This window comes from Phascolarctos cinereus, unplaced genomic scaffold (genome assembly GCF_003287225.1).
Source record: "Phascolarctos cinereus isolate Bilbo 61053 unplaced genomic scaffold, phaCin_HiC Scaffold_8;HRSCAF=390, whole genome shotgun sequence".
Classification (NCBI taxonomy): domain Eukaryota; kingdom Metazoa; phylum Chordata; class Mammalia; order Diprotodontia; family Phascolarctidae; genus Phascolarctos; species Phascolarctos cinereus.
In genome coordinates, this window is record NW_027556291.1 from 17,685 (window position 1) to 34,385 (window position 16,701).

Sequence of the window (16,701 nt, forward strand, 5' to 3'; positions counted from 1 at the left end):
TAGGCTCCCAACATAAGAAGCTTGGGTCAGTGCCCTCTGCTCCCCAGCAGGAGAGCCCAATCTCTTTAAAGGCCAGGAAATAAACAAACACCATGAGCAAAAAGAAACGTACTATAGATTCTTATTATGGGAAGAGTAAAGATCAAGGCAGAAATTCTGAAGAGGACAACATTGTCAACAAACCCACATCTGGAACCTCAAAAGGGAATATGAACTGGTCTGAAGCCCAAAAAGCCTTCTTAGAAGAGCTCCAGAAGGGTTTTAAAAGTCAAATAAGAGTAGAAGAAAAAATGGGAAAAGAAATGAGAGGTATGCAAGAGAGAGTCAATAGCTTGGAAAAAGAAGGACAAAAATTAACTGTAGAAAACAAGTCCTTAAAAAAAATACAGTTGGCCAACTGGGGAAAAAAGTACACTGAAGAAAACAAGTCCCTAAAAACTACAATTGGCCAAATGGGGAAGGAGGTACAAAATCTAACAGAAGAAAACAATTTGTTAAAAAGTAGAATTGGGCAAATGGAAGCTAATGACTCTGTGAGAGCCAATCAGCTATAATCAGTCAAACAAAAACAAAAGAATGAAAAAATAGATGAAAACGTAAAATACCTCATTGGTAAAACAACTGACCTGGAAAATAGATACAGGAGAGATGATTTAAAAATGATTGGCCTACCTGAAAATCATGATAAAAAAAAACAGCCTGGACAGCATCTTTCAGGAAATCATCAAGGAAAACCCTGAGGTCCTAGAACCAGAGGGTAAAATAGTCATCAAAAGAATCCACCAGTCACCTCATGAAAAACATCCCAAATTGAAAACACCAAAGAATATAGTAGCCAAATTCCAAAATTACCAGGTCAAAGAGAAAATACTGTAAGCAGCCAGAAAGACACAATTTAAATATCATGGAACCACAGTCAGGATTACACAGCTTCTACATTGAAAGACCATAGGGATTGGAAATAATATTCCATAAGGTAAAGGAACTTGGATTACAACCAAGGATCAATTACCCAGTGAAAATGAGCATGATCTTTCAGGGGAGGAGATGGACATTCAATGAAATGTCCTTCCAACCAAACCTTCCTGATAAAAAACCGGAGCTCAACAGAAAATTTGATCTTCAAATACAAGACTCAAGAGAGACATAAAAAGGTAAACGGGACAGAAAGAAACAACATGTTATTAATAAGGTCAAACTGTTTACACCCCTACAAGGGAATATGACACTTGTAACTGTTGAGAACTGTATTGTTATTACATCATATTAGAGGGGTATACATAAAGGGGTGGGTATAAGTTGACTTTGTTGTAATACTAAAAGAAAAAGTCTAATCAAGTGGGTTAAATGGATCCAAGTCAGTGGATTAATCTGATCTAACTAAGCAAATGTACTGAGAGAAAAGGAAAGGAGGATACAGACAAGGGTAAATTACATTACAGGAAAAGACACAAAAACTGATTACAGCAGAGGGAAGGGGGGGAGATGAGTATTGTTTGAACCTTACTCATCAGATTTGGCTCAAGAAGGGAATAACATAATCAGTTAGGTCTAGAAATCTAACTTGCCCTATAGGCAGTAGGAGGGAAAAGGGGAAAGAAAAGTGAGGGGGCTAATAGAAGGGAGATGGGACTGAGGGAGGCGGTGGTCAAAGGCAAAACACTAGTGAGGAGGGAAAAGGAGAAAGGAGAAAGAAAAGCATAAACGGGGGGGAAGGATGGAGAGAAAGACACAGATAGTAATCATAACTGTGAATGTGATATAAATGTAATGGAATACTATTGTGTTAAAAGAAATGAACAGGTAGACTTCAAAAAAACCTGGAAAGATTTTTATGGTCTGATGCTCAGTGAAGTAGAACCAGGAGAACATTACACACAGTAACAGCAACATTGTGCAATTACTGATATTGATAGACTTAACCCTTCTCAGCAATACAAGGATCTAAGACATCTCCAAAGGCCTCATGATGGAAAATGCTATCTGCATCCAAAGAAAGAACTATGGCATTTGGATGCAGATCAAAGCATACTATTTGCTTTTTTTTTCTTCTGTTTTTGTTTCCTCTTTCTGGTGGTTCTTCCTATTGGTTCTAATTCTTACAACATGACTAATATGAAATATGTTTAATAGGAATGTATATATAGTCTATATAAGATTGTGCACCATCTTGGGGAGGAGGTGGGGAGGGAGGGGAAAAAAATTTTAAACTCAAAAGCTTATGGAAGTGATTGTTGATAAATCAAAATAAATTAACAGTTTAAAAAAAGATTAAAAAAAAAAAGAAAGGAAGGGGTCGCTGTCTGGGCCAAGGCATCCATCTCGCCCCCTCCCCCCTTCTCTTCACTTCCAGGCCCCAGCTGCCTGAAAGGTTGGCCATCAATAAGTTTATTTTCCCCAAGGTAGAAGCAACACAAGGGATTATTCAACTTGTTTACCCATCTCTGTCTTCTACACCTGAGCTTTATTCCCTTGGAAGATGCAATTTATCATGCCAAGGATTTGATCTAAAATGAAAATAATCTCTCTCTCTCTCTCTCTCTCTCTCTCTCTCTCTCTCTCTCTCTCTCTCTCTCTCTCTTTCTCTTTCTCTTTATAAGCCTCTTACCCTTTAGGTAGATCAACTGGCTCCACCTGGCTACTTCTCATCTATATACAAGTAGGTCCCATGGCCCAATCCCACAGCTCCCAGAGCAGGGTGAGTTGCTACTTTAACCATCCTTGCGGTAGCTCTGCCTAAACTGCAGACTCTCAGAACTTGAGGTCACTCCAGGGTCACTCATTTTGAGGAGAATAAACTGAGGCTCAAGGTAACTACATCAGACCAAAATCACCTTGTTTTAAGGTGCTTAGAAATTATTTACTCCAACCCCTTTATTTTGCAGAGGCAGGAATTGAGGCCTGGAGAGGGGGAAGGGACCTACTCAAGGTCACTACATGAGTCAGAGGCAGAATGAAAAGCCAGGTCTCATGTTTACTTTGTAAATGGACTGGACTAGGTTGGGAGACAGGAGGAGAATGGACATGAGAGCTTTCGACATATGCCTGAATGCTTTTCCTGTGGAATAGGTCATGGGCTTTTTCTATATCATCCCAGGGGCCATAATTGGTAACAATAGTTGAGCATAAACTGGAGGATGACTCATACGGTCTGTTGTAGAGGGGACCTTTGGCCATATATGGCTTGGGTGAGATGACCTCTAAGGTCCCCCACAGTTCTCAGATTTAGCATATCTATAATTCTGTCTTCCTCCTCTTTCCTCTTCGATAAATGTGGGTGTTTGAACTCAGGAGAGGAAAGGGGAGTCATAAAAAGTTCTGGGAGGCCATAGAAAATAAGTTCAAGAGTTTCAGGAGCTGGATCTGTGACAGATAGGTAATTCTAGGTCTCTAGTAGACTCACAATGTCCAGCCGAACCCAGATTCAGGGTGACTGAGTTTGCTTGGATATGCTAATGTTTGAGGAGGAAAGTGATCAAGAGACAGACTGGGCTGAGATGGAGAAGACCTGGGACCCTAGCGTCAAGGGGATAGAGAGTGGGCAGGAAGCACATGAAATAAAGGGAGACTAAGAATGAATAGAAGCAGGATATGGAACAGGATCTAGGAGAGGATGGACAGAAGTGAGAAAGTTAGAAGACAGCAGTTGGGTTTAATGTCAGAGTACCTGGGTTTGAATTCTAGCTCTGCACTTACTACCTATTTGGCCTTGGACAGGTCACTTTTGCACTGTTTCCTTGGTTTCCATATCCATTGAATGAAGGAATTGGACTTGATGAGATCCCTAAAGTTCCTTTCAGCAGTAAATACCACTTCTTCAAGAAGCTAGAAATGGTACATGCCCACCCAACTCCTGCCTGGTTTGTTATCCACCAGGACATGGTATGAGCCAACCATTCAAGGACAGTTAGGTAAGAAAAGGAAAAAGAGTGAGTGACGGGGCAACCAAGTGGTGCAGTGGATAGAGCACTGGCCCTGGAGTCAGGAGAAGCTGAGTTCAAATCCAGTCTCAGACCAGACACTTGACACTTACTAGCTGTGTGACCCTGGGCAAGTCACTTAATCCCAAAAAAGGGGGGGGAGTGAGTCAGGAATCAGAAGAGAGGAGTTGGGAAGTGAATACCTGCAAACTTTAAAGACAGGGCGGAAATCACTAGTACACAGCAGTCAACAAGTTCAGCCTATTTAAGCTTTATTATAGATGGGAAAATACTAATTTCTGGGAGCTATATGGAGGTGAGGATGACATAGGGATGCCTGTGCTATCCCCATCTCTTTGCCTTCTCGTAGACCTGCCTCTTCAATCTCACCAAGCCTCGTAACATCAACAAGTCTATTTGGTCTGCAGCAGAAGAATCACAGCCCTAGCGACTTCCTTACCTGTGTTGGGCTTCCTTCCCCAGTGCCCAGTGCCCAGTCCCCAGTACCTTGGGGAAGATGATTTCTGAGGCTCCCGGCACTTCAGCATTCAATGCAGACAATCTCCCTCAGATGACCTGAGTGTGACCGTCTCTAAGCCTAACTCTAAATGCTTCTCACCCAATTCTCAGAGTAGGATGGCGTCCCCATGGGCTTCCTCCAAACCATAGTGTACAAGAGATCTCCATAGCTATTTCTTTTGAGAAGAAAGGAAAACCTGAGGCTCAAAATCACTGAGTCATGGACCACCTAGTTCAAACAGGGTTAAGAAACCATCTAGTCTAAGCCCCTCATTTTAATTTTGTTTAAGCAATGCATGTTTTTTTTAAAACCACCACCATTACATCCCCTGAAAGAGACATAGATAAGCAAAACTGACATTGAGAATAAACATATCTGACAGGACAGGCACCATTCTGCACTCCTAGTCATTTACACACATACCCATATGCCCACACATATGTGCACACACATGCACATGTTTGCACACATACATACACATGTACTCACATGCACACATGCACACACACACCCCTCTACCAAGAGGAGGGATATGTTTATTATCCTCTCTTCTTTGGGCCAAGGATCTGGCATTGACATTCGTTGAGTTTCCATGGTCTTTGAGGGCTGACATTCGTGGAGACATTGCCCTTTTGGCTTTACTTTCCTCATCCTGCATCACTTCATTCAAGTCTCTGGGTTTCTCTGAATTGTTCCTCATGGTACCATAATAGCCCATCATATTCATACAATACAATTTTCTCAGGCATACTCCACTTCATGGGCACCCACATTGTGTCCAGTTTTCTGCTATGACAAAGTTCTCCTATGATTATTTGGTTACCTATGGTTCCTTTCTTTTTGTCACTGGCGTCCTTAAGGTATGTGCCCAATGGTGGGACTGATAGATCAAAGGCCTTGTTCCTAAGTGCCAATGGTCTGAGCATCCTGCACAGAGTTAGGGGTACATGCTTGTTCCACAGAACTGAAATTCTAAAAACCCATGTAATCAATTTCTCCAGGCATTCAATCCCAGGGAAAGACCTGTGTCTCCAGGCAAACTTGTCTGCTTTCTTTCATCAAACAAGGAGTTCATAAAAGTCCCAAGTGCATTTCTCCTTCCATCTCCTCTTACAGGGAACTTAGAGGTAAATCTCATGCCAACTACAGTGACCAACTAACCTAGGTGCTTGGTGGCCTCTCTTCCCCTGTCCCTTTCATTCTGTCTCCATTAGGAACCAGGCCTTTTCTGCTCAAGCCTCATCACTCAGTGCACACTAGGTCTAGGTTTCATTATTCTGCCATTATTTCTAGCCTAGCTCCAGTTTCTGTGTCATCACTCCCCAGCCCCTTTCTTTCTAACTCTGAGCCTCTTTTCTCAGCTATAAAATGAGGGATTGAGACTACAGAATCTCAAAGGACCCTTCTAGCTTTCCATCCTATGGTATTGAGGTCAGCAAGTCCCCTTCATGAAAGACAGCCTTAGTTGTACTCTGTGACTGCTGAGGAACTACAGTCTGAAGCCTGTCATAACATTGGGCCCACTCTCTTCCTAACTCCAGCACATAACACCTCAGGGCTTTAGTTTCCCCAGAGAAAAAACTGAGAGTAGGGGGTTAGGGTATTGGACAAGGTAGTGTCTGAGGTCCTTTTCAGCTTGACCAACCTAAGGATCCATGAACCACCACCATCACACACACACACACACACACACACACATATCAAACTTGAACTACTAGGGGGCAGCTAGGTGGTGCAGTGGATAGAGCACCGGCTCTGAAGTCAGGAGGACCTGAGTTCAAATCTGGCCTCAGACCAAAACACTTGATAATTACTAGCTATGTGACCCTGGGCAAGTCACTTAACCCCAATTGCCCAAAAAAAAGGAAAAGAAAGAAAAGAAAAAAAAAGAAAAAACCCTGAACTAGGCTGATCTCTGTAACTCTGCTAAATAGATTCCCTACTCAATCACCCCAGACTCCCCACTTCTCTCTGGGTCTCATTTATCCACGCTTACAATTCAGGGGGTTGGACAAGGTGACCTTTCCAGCTCTCATAATCTATGAATCAATGAAGCATTATTACACATATCAAAGCTGACCTGGATTCAATTAGTTCTGATTCTGGGGAGGGCTGTGGTTAATTTTCAAAGCCCAGCTCAAATTCCTCCAGGAAAGAGAGCAGAAAGTCAAGGCTAGCAAAACCTGAAGATGAAGAGCACCTCTCTCTCAGTTAGACCAGCAGCTGCAAGTGCCACACCACTGCTATCACCACATGGGTTTCAGTCTATCTCCGCCTCAACTTTCTCCAATTTCCAGAGTCCTGATTCACTAGTATACAGACCATTGCTCCTTTCAGATTCAGTAGCTTCCCCCACCAGTCTCATTCTTGCCCCATTTTAGCAGGTTCCAGCTATCCCCAAATCCAATGTCTGGTCAGGGCAGGGGCCCATGGATCTGGGACCTGGTCAGAACAGGACATCTGTGACTGAATTCATCCTGCTAGGGCTAACAGAGTGTCAGGAACTGAAACCCATTCTCTTCACTATCTTTCTCCTGGCCTATGTAGCCATCTACATGGAGCCTAAGCTGCACACACCCATGTACTTCTTTATTGGGAATTTGTCTTTCCTCAACATCGGGTGCATCACTGTCACAGTGCCCCCAATGCTGAAACTGCTTCTGTCCCAAGACCATTCAGTTTCCTTTGCTTCCTGCTTCTCCCACCTCTTCTTCCACTTGCTGGCTGGTGTGGATTGACACCTACTGACTGCCATGACCTATGATCGCTTCTTGGCTATTTGCCACCCACTGACCTATCCCACTCAAATGAGCACAAGCACCCAGGGGAGTCTGATAGGCATATGCTGGACCATCTCTTTCTGCAATGCAGTGACCCATACAGTGGCTCTGTCTGTGCTCAACTTCTATGGCCCCAATTTGATACTGTGATGTACCACTGCTTTTTGGCCTCTCCTGCTCCAGCACTAGTCTCAATGAGAGGCTGCTCTTTGTAGGTTCAGCCTTCATGGGTGTGATGCCCCTGGTGCTCATCTCTGCCTCCTATGCCCATGTGGCTGCTGCGGATCTGTTCAGCTGAGGGCCGGAAGAAGGCCTTCTCCACCTGCAGCTCACACCTGAGCATCTTCTATGGCACAGGCCTCTTTAGCTACATGCATCTGGGTTCTGTTGAGACATCAGACAATGACAAAGGCATTGGGATCCTCAACACTGTCCTCAGTCCTATGCTAAACCCACTCATCTACAGCCTCCGGAACGCTGAAGTTCAGGGTGCCCTGCGGAGGGTGTTCATGGGCCAAAGGCCCATGGAATAAGGGAGCTACCACCCCCAGAGCCTCTTTGTTTCTTTGCTTCTTTGCTTTCTTCCTTCCTGTCTTTCTTTCCTTGCTTCCTTTATCTTTCTCCATTGACATTTTCCTTAATTTCTTTCCTTTCTCCTTCCTCTACCACCCTTAACACTTCCTTTCTTCTCTCCCTCTTCTACTTCATTCCTTCATGTTCGCATTGCCTTACCCTTTTCCTCCTTCCCTTCTTCCTTTACTCACTCCTTTTTCTCATTTCCCTCTTCTCTTCCTCCTTTCCAACTCTTCTCTCTTTCATTTCTCTTTCCTTCCCTCCCAAAAAAAAAAAAAAAGAGTGGGTGGATTGTCCAAAGGTCACATACTAAGTTGTGGCAGAGCTTGTACTCACACCTAGATGAGAGGGGATGAGTAAGAAGGAAAGATAGAGGTGACAGAATAGATAGAAAAGGGAAGGATGGTGTGAGTTAAGGGTAGATTCAGAAATCAGGGTGTGGTATAATTCTATTCATGAACCTTTCAGTATAGTTCAAATGTATTTCAAGCATTCAGTACAGAAAGGGCTTTGTCCTCTCTAGGAAAGGAAGTTTCTACCAAAGCCTTTCTCTCTGTGGTAGGAGCCCTGGCTATATAAGAATACCCCAGTCTAGGGAAGTTAGGCTTTTCTAAAGAAGGGATGAGGCCGAGGATCAGTTGTAGTTCAAAGCTTGGTTTCTAAGGAAACCAGACTTTATGATTGGAAATGCAGTCTGAAAGGGGTTGGATTGTCCCCAATCTAGTTCCTAAATTTATTCAGACTTATCATAAAAAGGGAATTTTAGTGGAAATATTTTCAAAACTAGGTGGAACAGAGAACATTTTATTTAAAAATAAAAACCAGAAGGTAGGGAATTTTCCCTTGGACAGAGTGGGAAGTTAGATTACTACCAAGCCAATTAGGAGCTGATAGGTTACCATCCCAATCTAGGTTATACACACACACACACACACACACACACACACACACACACACACACCCTGCAGAATTTCTGATTGGCCCTAAAGTATCTCTGTGACAGGGGACTCTGCCGAAGAGTCAAGAAGAGCCATGCCCTTAGTAGGGTAGAAAAGGTCCCTCTGGAAAAGCTGATATTCTTTGGAGTCACATCTAGGCCAGTTTTTCCTTGGAATTTCACAGTGAGCTTATGTCTCAAGTCCCTGACTGCCTCATCTGCTCTTTCTCTGTGCCAGGCTCACCAAACACAATCCTGACAAATGGATGTTTCCAGATTAGGTGACTACCTTCTAAGTTCAAGAGGCCCAAAGTTCCTGAGTCAGTGCAGGTTGCCTTTTCCTAAGAAAATGGCCCCTGCCAGGAGGGTGCTCCAACTGGAAGGATGGAGAAAGCCCAGATCTCTAGTCACGTCTCTTAGTTTGAACTTAGGTGTTTCTATTTCTTCTCTTACTCAACATTACCTCCCTCAATTTCAGATGGACATGATGTGAGGTGGCAAAGAGAGACCATTTGAGTGCTGGGAATTGAGCAAAAATAAGAAAGATGTGACCAGGTGGTAGTTATATGAAATAGAAGTAAAACCTTCTCAAAGCAGAACTGAGGAGACTTCAATTTGATTAATCAGTGATTAATCAGAGAGCAAGCCAAGCTTGGTGAGGAAGGCCCCAAATCCTGTCTACATGTGTGCATTGGATTAGATCTGGTGGCAAATGACACCCTTCTTCTATTATGCTATAGTTGGATACAGATTTGCTCATATTTATGCTAGTTGTAATAAAACATTTCATTTTCCTAAACAGAAGCAGAGTTGAGCTGAAGTATTTCATGTCTGGCCTTCAAATCAGTTATTTATGGGTTAACATTGGTCAACACAGCCATTCTCATTCATCTCTTTCCATTTGGTAGCATGCACCTAAAATGTAAGCATAGTGCCTACATGTTCACATTTGCAGCTTTGGAAAGAGTTAGCCTTGCAAACCCTAGTCACTAACATGATGGCCTAGGTCACAGACTAATTCCCAGATAAACACTCAAGGAGGCAACCTTAAACCCAACAGTTTAAGTTATGTGTCCACTTCTCAGGATGAAATTGTAGGAAGGCTAGAGAAAAGGTGGAGCACTTTGAGAAAATATTGAGCAGGATGAGTGAGTGAGTGAATGAATGACTGAATGAATGAAAAACCTTAGTCTCCATAAATGTGAATGTAAGCCAATAAAACATATAGCTAAATAAAGGTTTACTAGTTCCATGATGGAAAGAGGGCTAGAGATGACATCTTCCCCACTAGCCTGTATGCCACCTAAGGACAGAAAGCACATCCTCAATGTCTTTGAGCTGCCCCCATCTTCACAGTGTTCAGGACTTTGTGACAAGCAAGCTATATCCCAAAAACCATTGTGGGCACAAAAATGTGGGACTCAAAACAATGTGTGCTTCATTACAGCTATAGCCCCTTATAGCTTCTAGCCCAAACATCCACTGACTTCTCATTGCAGAGGTAAATGGAGACTCTACTGCACAGCATAGTAGCTAGAGTCAGTAAAGACTTGAGATCATATACCACCATTCTTTCAGCTACTAAGGTTTGCAACACTTGAGTCATCCTCGACCTTCTCCTTCCCACTATTCGATTGTTGGCCAACTTCTAGCAATTTCCTTTTCTCCCCTCACATGGCCACCTCTCATCTGGACTATTAAAATGGCCTCCAGATTGCTCTCCCTGCCACAAATCTCTAACCTCTTCATTCCATCTTCCACACAGCAGCCAAACTGATATTCTTAGAGCATGAGCCTCATCACATCAATCCCAGTGACTCTCTATTGTCTCCAGGATCATATACAAACTCCTGAGGTTGGAATGGTTGTTTAACCCTTCAAAGTCTAGTTCCAGGCCACCTTTCTAGGCTTATTACACATTATTCCCATTATCTCTATAATCTCACCAAAGCAACTTCCATGTTGCTCTCCATGAAGCATGACAAGATGGATGGAATGTGATGCGTGGTCTGGGGCTGGGTAGATATAGTGGGTTAGGTGACTTTGCATTCACCTACTCTGCTTATGAATTTAACAGTCTTTCTCTCAAGACTTGGACTGGGAAGAAAACTACTGAGTCAAGGAAATTTCAAGAGGTATGCTATATGAGGTTAGACATGGGGTTGATGGTCTCTAACCTGAACCTGATTGAGAGTGCCTCCTATAACAATTTTAACGACACTTTTCATGCAACCTTCATGTGAAAATCTTAAGTCAGAGAACACCCACAACTCCCCAAGGCCACCCATTCCACTTTGGAATAGCAGTAGTGACTAGTAATGAAGTCTCATTCTGAGTGTCAACACTCCATATTACAGAGATACTTAGTAAATGTTTGTTGATTAGAATCGCTGAAATTCTGTCCATGAGGTACACCAATTTACTCTCTACTCTATTCTCCTATATCTGGTAGCCTAGCTAGAATTTGGGTTGACAGAAAGAGAATCCCCAAAGCCCAGTCTCAGAGTATAATGTGGTAGAGAAGTAAAGGGCAGGTATATATTAAGCCACATTCAGCTAGTACTGATCCGCCAGCCAACCTACCTGCAGAGGCAGCTAATGGAGAGTGAGCACCCCTAAGTTTTCATTCCCTGGCTATACAGCAACAATTCCTTCTACTAATTCTCTTATTGCATCTTAGTCACCCTCAATCAATCAATCAACAAACATTTCTGAAAGACCTGATATGGACCAGACACTGGGTTAAGTGCTGAGGTACAAAAATAACAACGAAACAGTCCCTTCTCTCAAGAAGTTGACATTCTGATGGGCAATACAGTAAGTGTAGAGGTAAGTATTGAGAGAATCAGAGAAGCAAGGGGTGAAATCCGGGAACTGAGTAGACCACACTGGCTCCATCTTGTGACTCAATTCTGGAGTAGCCCAGTTCCCTTTCTATTCAATTATGGGTCTAGTCCAAATTCCATCCTGTGAGAAAACATTCATTATTCAATTTTGGGAATTGGGAGAAAACCTTATTGCATTGTTTGAACCTGGCCCTGCCTGGCTGGGAAGCTGGACCACCCCTACTTGCAGCTTAGAGACCCTTAACCAAGGACCTCGGTTACACTGACCAGAACCCCAGTCAGATCCAAAGATTGATGCAAAGAATTTTTTCACAATTAGACACCTCAAGCAACCCATATGTCTTATCTGAAAATTCGCTCAGTATTGATCAATCAATTATTGTTTCCATGATCCTTCAAGATTTTACAGACACTTTGGGTTGAGGGACACCTCCTTTTTTTATTTCAGGAAATTGTATCTGCTGGCTCTCCCACTCCCAACTGGGAAAGGGCCTAATCTTTCCTCTAATTAGAAATCAGATTACCTCATCTTGTATCCTGGTTAATTATTTCCTTTAAATTAAAATTGGTCTTATTTGATTGTTTTTAATGCATAAAAGGCTGTCTCTCCCTGTATTTGGGATCCAGCCCTAGGCTGAGGAGGCCTGGTCACACTTCGCTGGGCAGTTGGCAGCATTGCTTAATGAATTGATATTCATGGAAGCTGAAACCTCTGTTTCCTCATTTCTCCTCTTTCACCTGCTACAGTATATACAGCATAAACATAAGCTGAATAAATACAAAACAGATAAAAGGTAATTAGGGAAGGAAGGAGCCAGCAGTTAGGGGGATCAGAAAAGAATGTGGTGCTATTAAGGGCTTACTATGTGCTAGTGCTTTAACAAATGTTACTTCATGTAATCCTCACAACAACCCTGGGGATGGGCACTATTATTATCCCCATTTTAGAGTTATGATGACTGAGATAGGCATAGATGAAGTGAGCTGTCTAAGGTCACACAGATAGTAAGGGTATGAGGCTGGATTTGTGCTTAAGTCTTCCTAACTTCAGCTGTCTGATCTCCCTCAGAATCTCCCTCGGAGAAAAGGGTTCCCCAAGGCAGAGATGAGGAGAAGGTATATTCTAAGCATGGGGGACAGCTAACTAGTGTCAAGGCACTGAGATGGGTGATGGAACACCACTCATAAGGAACAGAGAGAAGTCCTGTTCAGCTCTATTGTATAGTATAAGAAGGGAAGGAATATCTAATGAGACTGAAAAGATGAGCTCAGAGACAATAGAGAACCAGTACAGTTTATTGACTAGAGGAATGGTAACCAGCTCTGTGGGCCATGGGGTGGGGGTGGGGGAAGGACTTGAGGGAGGGATATCAATTAGGAGGCCAATGCAATAACCTGGGAAAGAACTGATAAGAACATGAATGAGGGTAGAGTTGTCTTTGTAAAGAAAAGGGTTTGGACATGAGATATGGTATAAAGGTGGAAATGTCAAGATTTGGCAACTGACTGGCTGTGTGGAATAAGGGAGAGTTTGAAATTGAGGATAACCCAGAGAGATTGGCAGAATTGGGGCAGGGGGTGCCTCAGACAGAAGCAGGAAAGTTTGGAAAGAGCTAATAAGGATTTGTTCTGTCAAATTTAGACTGAGTCAAAGGGCCACCTTTGAGGACCTAGAGGGCCACATGTGGCCCACCCCCATTTAGTACACCCAGCTTGAGATGCATAGCAAGCGGTTGATACTATGAGCCTGGAACTCAGGAGACAGACTGGGGCCAAGACAGATAGATACGTACATACATAGATATAGATATAGAGATGGAGATAGATATAGAGATAGACATAGACATAGACATAGACATAGACATAGACATAGACATAGACATAGACATAGACATAGACATAGAGAGATATATACACAGATACATTACATACATACATACATACATATAGATAGTTATATCTGGGAGTCATCTATATGAAGATGATAATTAAACTCATGGGAACTGAGAAGGTCACTGAGAAAGAGAGTATAGGGAGAAGATAAGACGGCTAGATGGATGGAACCTTGGAGAACATTCACAATTAGAGGAAACAACATGGATAATGAACTGACAGAAGAGACTGAGGAGCAGGTAAGTGTGGGTCCATGATCATGCTTTATGCTTGAAATAGCAAGCATCCCCGAACAAGCTATTGACATGTCCTATTTTGCACCCTGATTCCAAGAACTAGCTTAGCTGCAATATCCTGGCTTCAATGGAAGAGCAAGTATGACTTCAGATCTGCTCCAAAGTCCTAGGAACAACGCCACTCCCAATCAGTGCTAGACACCCCATCCCTGACCTCTCCATCCCCCCAGACCCTATATTAACACAGCTCCCTCCATAAATGGTGCGACCCTGCCCTCACTGGTGAGCTCAATAAGCCTTGCATTGGTTTAAAGTTTCTAGTTCAGTTACCTAGTTATTCCCATCTCCCCATACAGGCAAGCAGGAGGAGATCCAGGAGACAGCAGTGCCACAAAAACCCATAAAGGAGAAAGGATCCAAAGGGTAGTCAACAGTGTCCACTGTGGTAGCTTGGTTGAGGATGATGAAGCCTTCCTCTGGTTCGGCTCATTCCTCAGTGTCCTTAAAGTGTGGTGGCTAGAAACTAACTCAATGCTCCAAGTTAGTTGGATTGGGGCAAATATGGGACTCTTGGACCTGAGACAATCCTTTTTCTGGACACACACATGTCTCAATACCAGTTCAGGCTATCACATCAGGCTATCGCACTATTGCCTCCTATTGAGCTTTTGGTGCAGTAAAAACCTCAGATCTTTTCCTAATAAAGAGTGGTCACCACACTTCCCCCATCCTTATAGGATGCACTTCTTGTGTCTTTCTGAAATTGAACTGTAAGACCATAAATGTGACCCTGTTAAATTCTACCTGTTTGGATTTAGTCCATCATTTTAACATGTAGAAGGCTTGGGAGATTCCACTTGTCCAACACATAAGGTGTTGCCTGTATACCCAAAGTTCATGCCACCCACATAATTTGAGAAGTGCACTGGGCAAGCTCTCTTCCAAACCTAAATGTGCTCAAAATACCCCCCAGAAGGGTTAGACATGGAGAGAGGCTATTCCACTCACTTCTCAAGTGAACTCTTTCAGCTGCAACCAGTTAACCCACTGTGAAGCCACCGACTTATGCTATCCTCCAGGCCATGTCTTTCCATCTTGTTCACAAGAATTATGCAAAAGAATTTAGTGGGTTCCACTTGCGGGAACCAAGGCGGCAGAGTAAGAAGTAAGTTGCTCTCACCCTCCCTTAATTGACCTCTGAAAGCCCATAAAATATCACCCCAGGAAAAACCCTGGAACAGCTGAACCTGCAGAAAGATTGGGTGAAGCAGTCTTGTAGCCCAGGAAGCTTGAGGGATTAATGGGAAAGGCCCCTCTCTCTCTCTGGGGGAGGAGGAGCAGTACAGAACGGGAGGTGTCCCAGCAAGCTAGCAGAAAGCCCCACTTCAGCATACCAAGGGGAGGTCTTGAACCCCAAGGTGGTGGAACTGGCAAGCATCAAAACCAGGACCCCTGAGTGCCTCAGTACGGGCAAGGGAACCGGTAGAACCCAACTCAGAAAATCACCATGTGCCACAGCATTCTCCAGCAGCCAAGTCTCCCAGTGCCTCAGCAAAACTCTGCGAAGCACAACTCCAAGAGGTAAAGTTCCAGGCTGAGAAACATCCTGCAGAAGCAAAACATCCCTGTGCAAGGCCCAGGTGAGCAGGAGACAAAAAAAGGAATTCAAGGCTTGGGTGAGCAGGAACCAAAGAAAGGAGTGCAAGGCCCAGATGAGCAGGAGAACTCAATTTTTTTAAAGGTCAGGAAATAAACAAACACCATGAGCAAAAAGAAACATACAATGACCACAGATTTTTATTATGGGGACAGGGAAGATCAAGGCAGAAATTCAGAAGAGGACAACATTATCAACATACCCACATTGGAACCTCAAAAGGAAATATGAAGTGATCTGAAGCCCAAAAAACCTTCTTTGAAGAGCTCAAGAAAGATTTTAAAAGTCAAATGAGAGAGGTAGAAGAAAAGTTGGGAAAAGAAATGAGAAGTATGCAAGAGAGAATCAATAGCCTGGAAAAGGAAGGACAAAAATTAACTGTAGAAAACAAGTCCTTAAAAAATACAATTGGCCAAATAGAAAAAAAAAAGTACACTGAAGAAAACAAGTCCCTAAAAAAAATACAATTGGCCAACTGGAAAAAAAGTATACTGAAGAAAACAACTCCTTAAAAAGCAAAATTGGCCAAATGGAAAAGGAGACACCAAAACTCGCTGAGAACTCCTTAAAAAGTAAAATGGGCCAAACAGAAAAGGAAGTACAAAATGTAATAGAAGAAAACAATTCATTAAAAAATAGAATTGGGCAAGTGGAAGCTAATAACTCTATGAGAGAGAGAGAGAGAGAGAGAGAGAGAGAGAGAGAGAGAGAGAGAGAGAGAGAGAGAGAGAATCAGTCAAACAGAAACAAAAGAATGAAAAAATAGATGAAAACATAAAACGCTTCATTGGTAAAACAACTGACCTGGAAAATAGAGCCAGGAGAGACAACTTAAAAATTATTGGTCTACCTGAAAACCATGATGGAAAAAAAAGCCTGGACAGCATCTTTCAGGAAATCATCAAGGAAAACTGCCCTAAGGTCCCAGAACCAGAGGGTAAAATAGTCATCAAAAGAATCCACCAATCACCTCCTGAAAGATTCCAAATTGAAAATACCAAGGAATATAATAGCCAAATTCCAAAATTACCAGGTCAAAGAGAAAATACTGCAAGCAGCCAGAAAGAAACAATTTAAATATCATGGAACCACGGTCAGGATTACACAGGACCTTGCAGCTTCTACATTAAAAGACCATAGGAAGTGGAATATGATATCCCATCAGGCAAAGGAGCTGGGATTACAACCAAGGATCAATTACCCAGTGAAAATGAGCATAATCTTTCAGGGGAGGAGATGCACATTCAATGTGTGAGAGTCAGGTAAGGGTTAAGTTTCCACAAAGATAGAATAGTGCTGGGAGTAACTGTGAGAGTCAGGCAAGGGATAGGTTTCCACA

At 42.9% G+C, this 16,701-nt stretch overlaps 1 pseudogene; it reads left to right on the top strand.

Moving 5' to 3' along the window:
* Positions 1 to 6,869: 6,869 nt before the first annotated feature.
* Positions 6,870 to 7,753, top strand: LOC110203531 (olfactory receptor 3A10-like; annotated as a pseudogene).
* Positions 7,754 to 16,701: the final 8,948 nt, after the last annotated feature.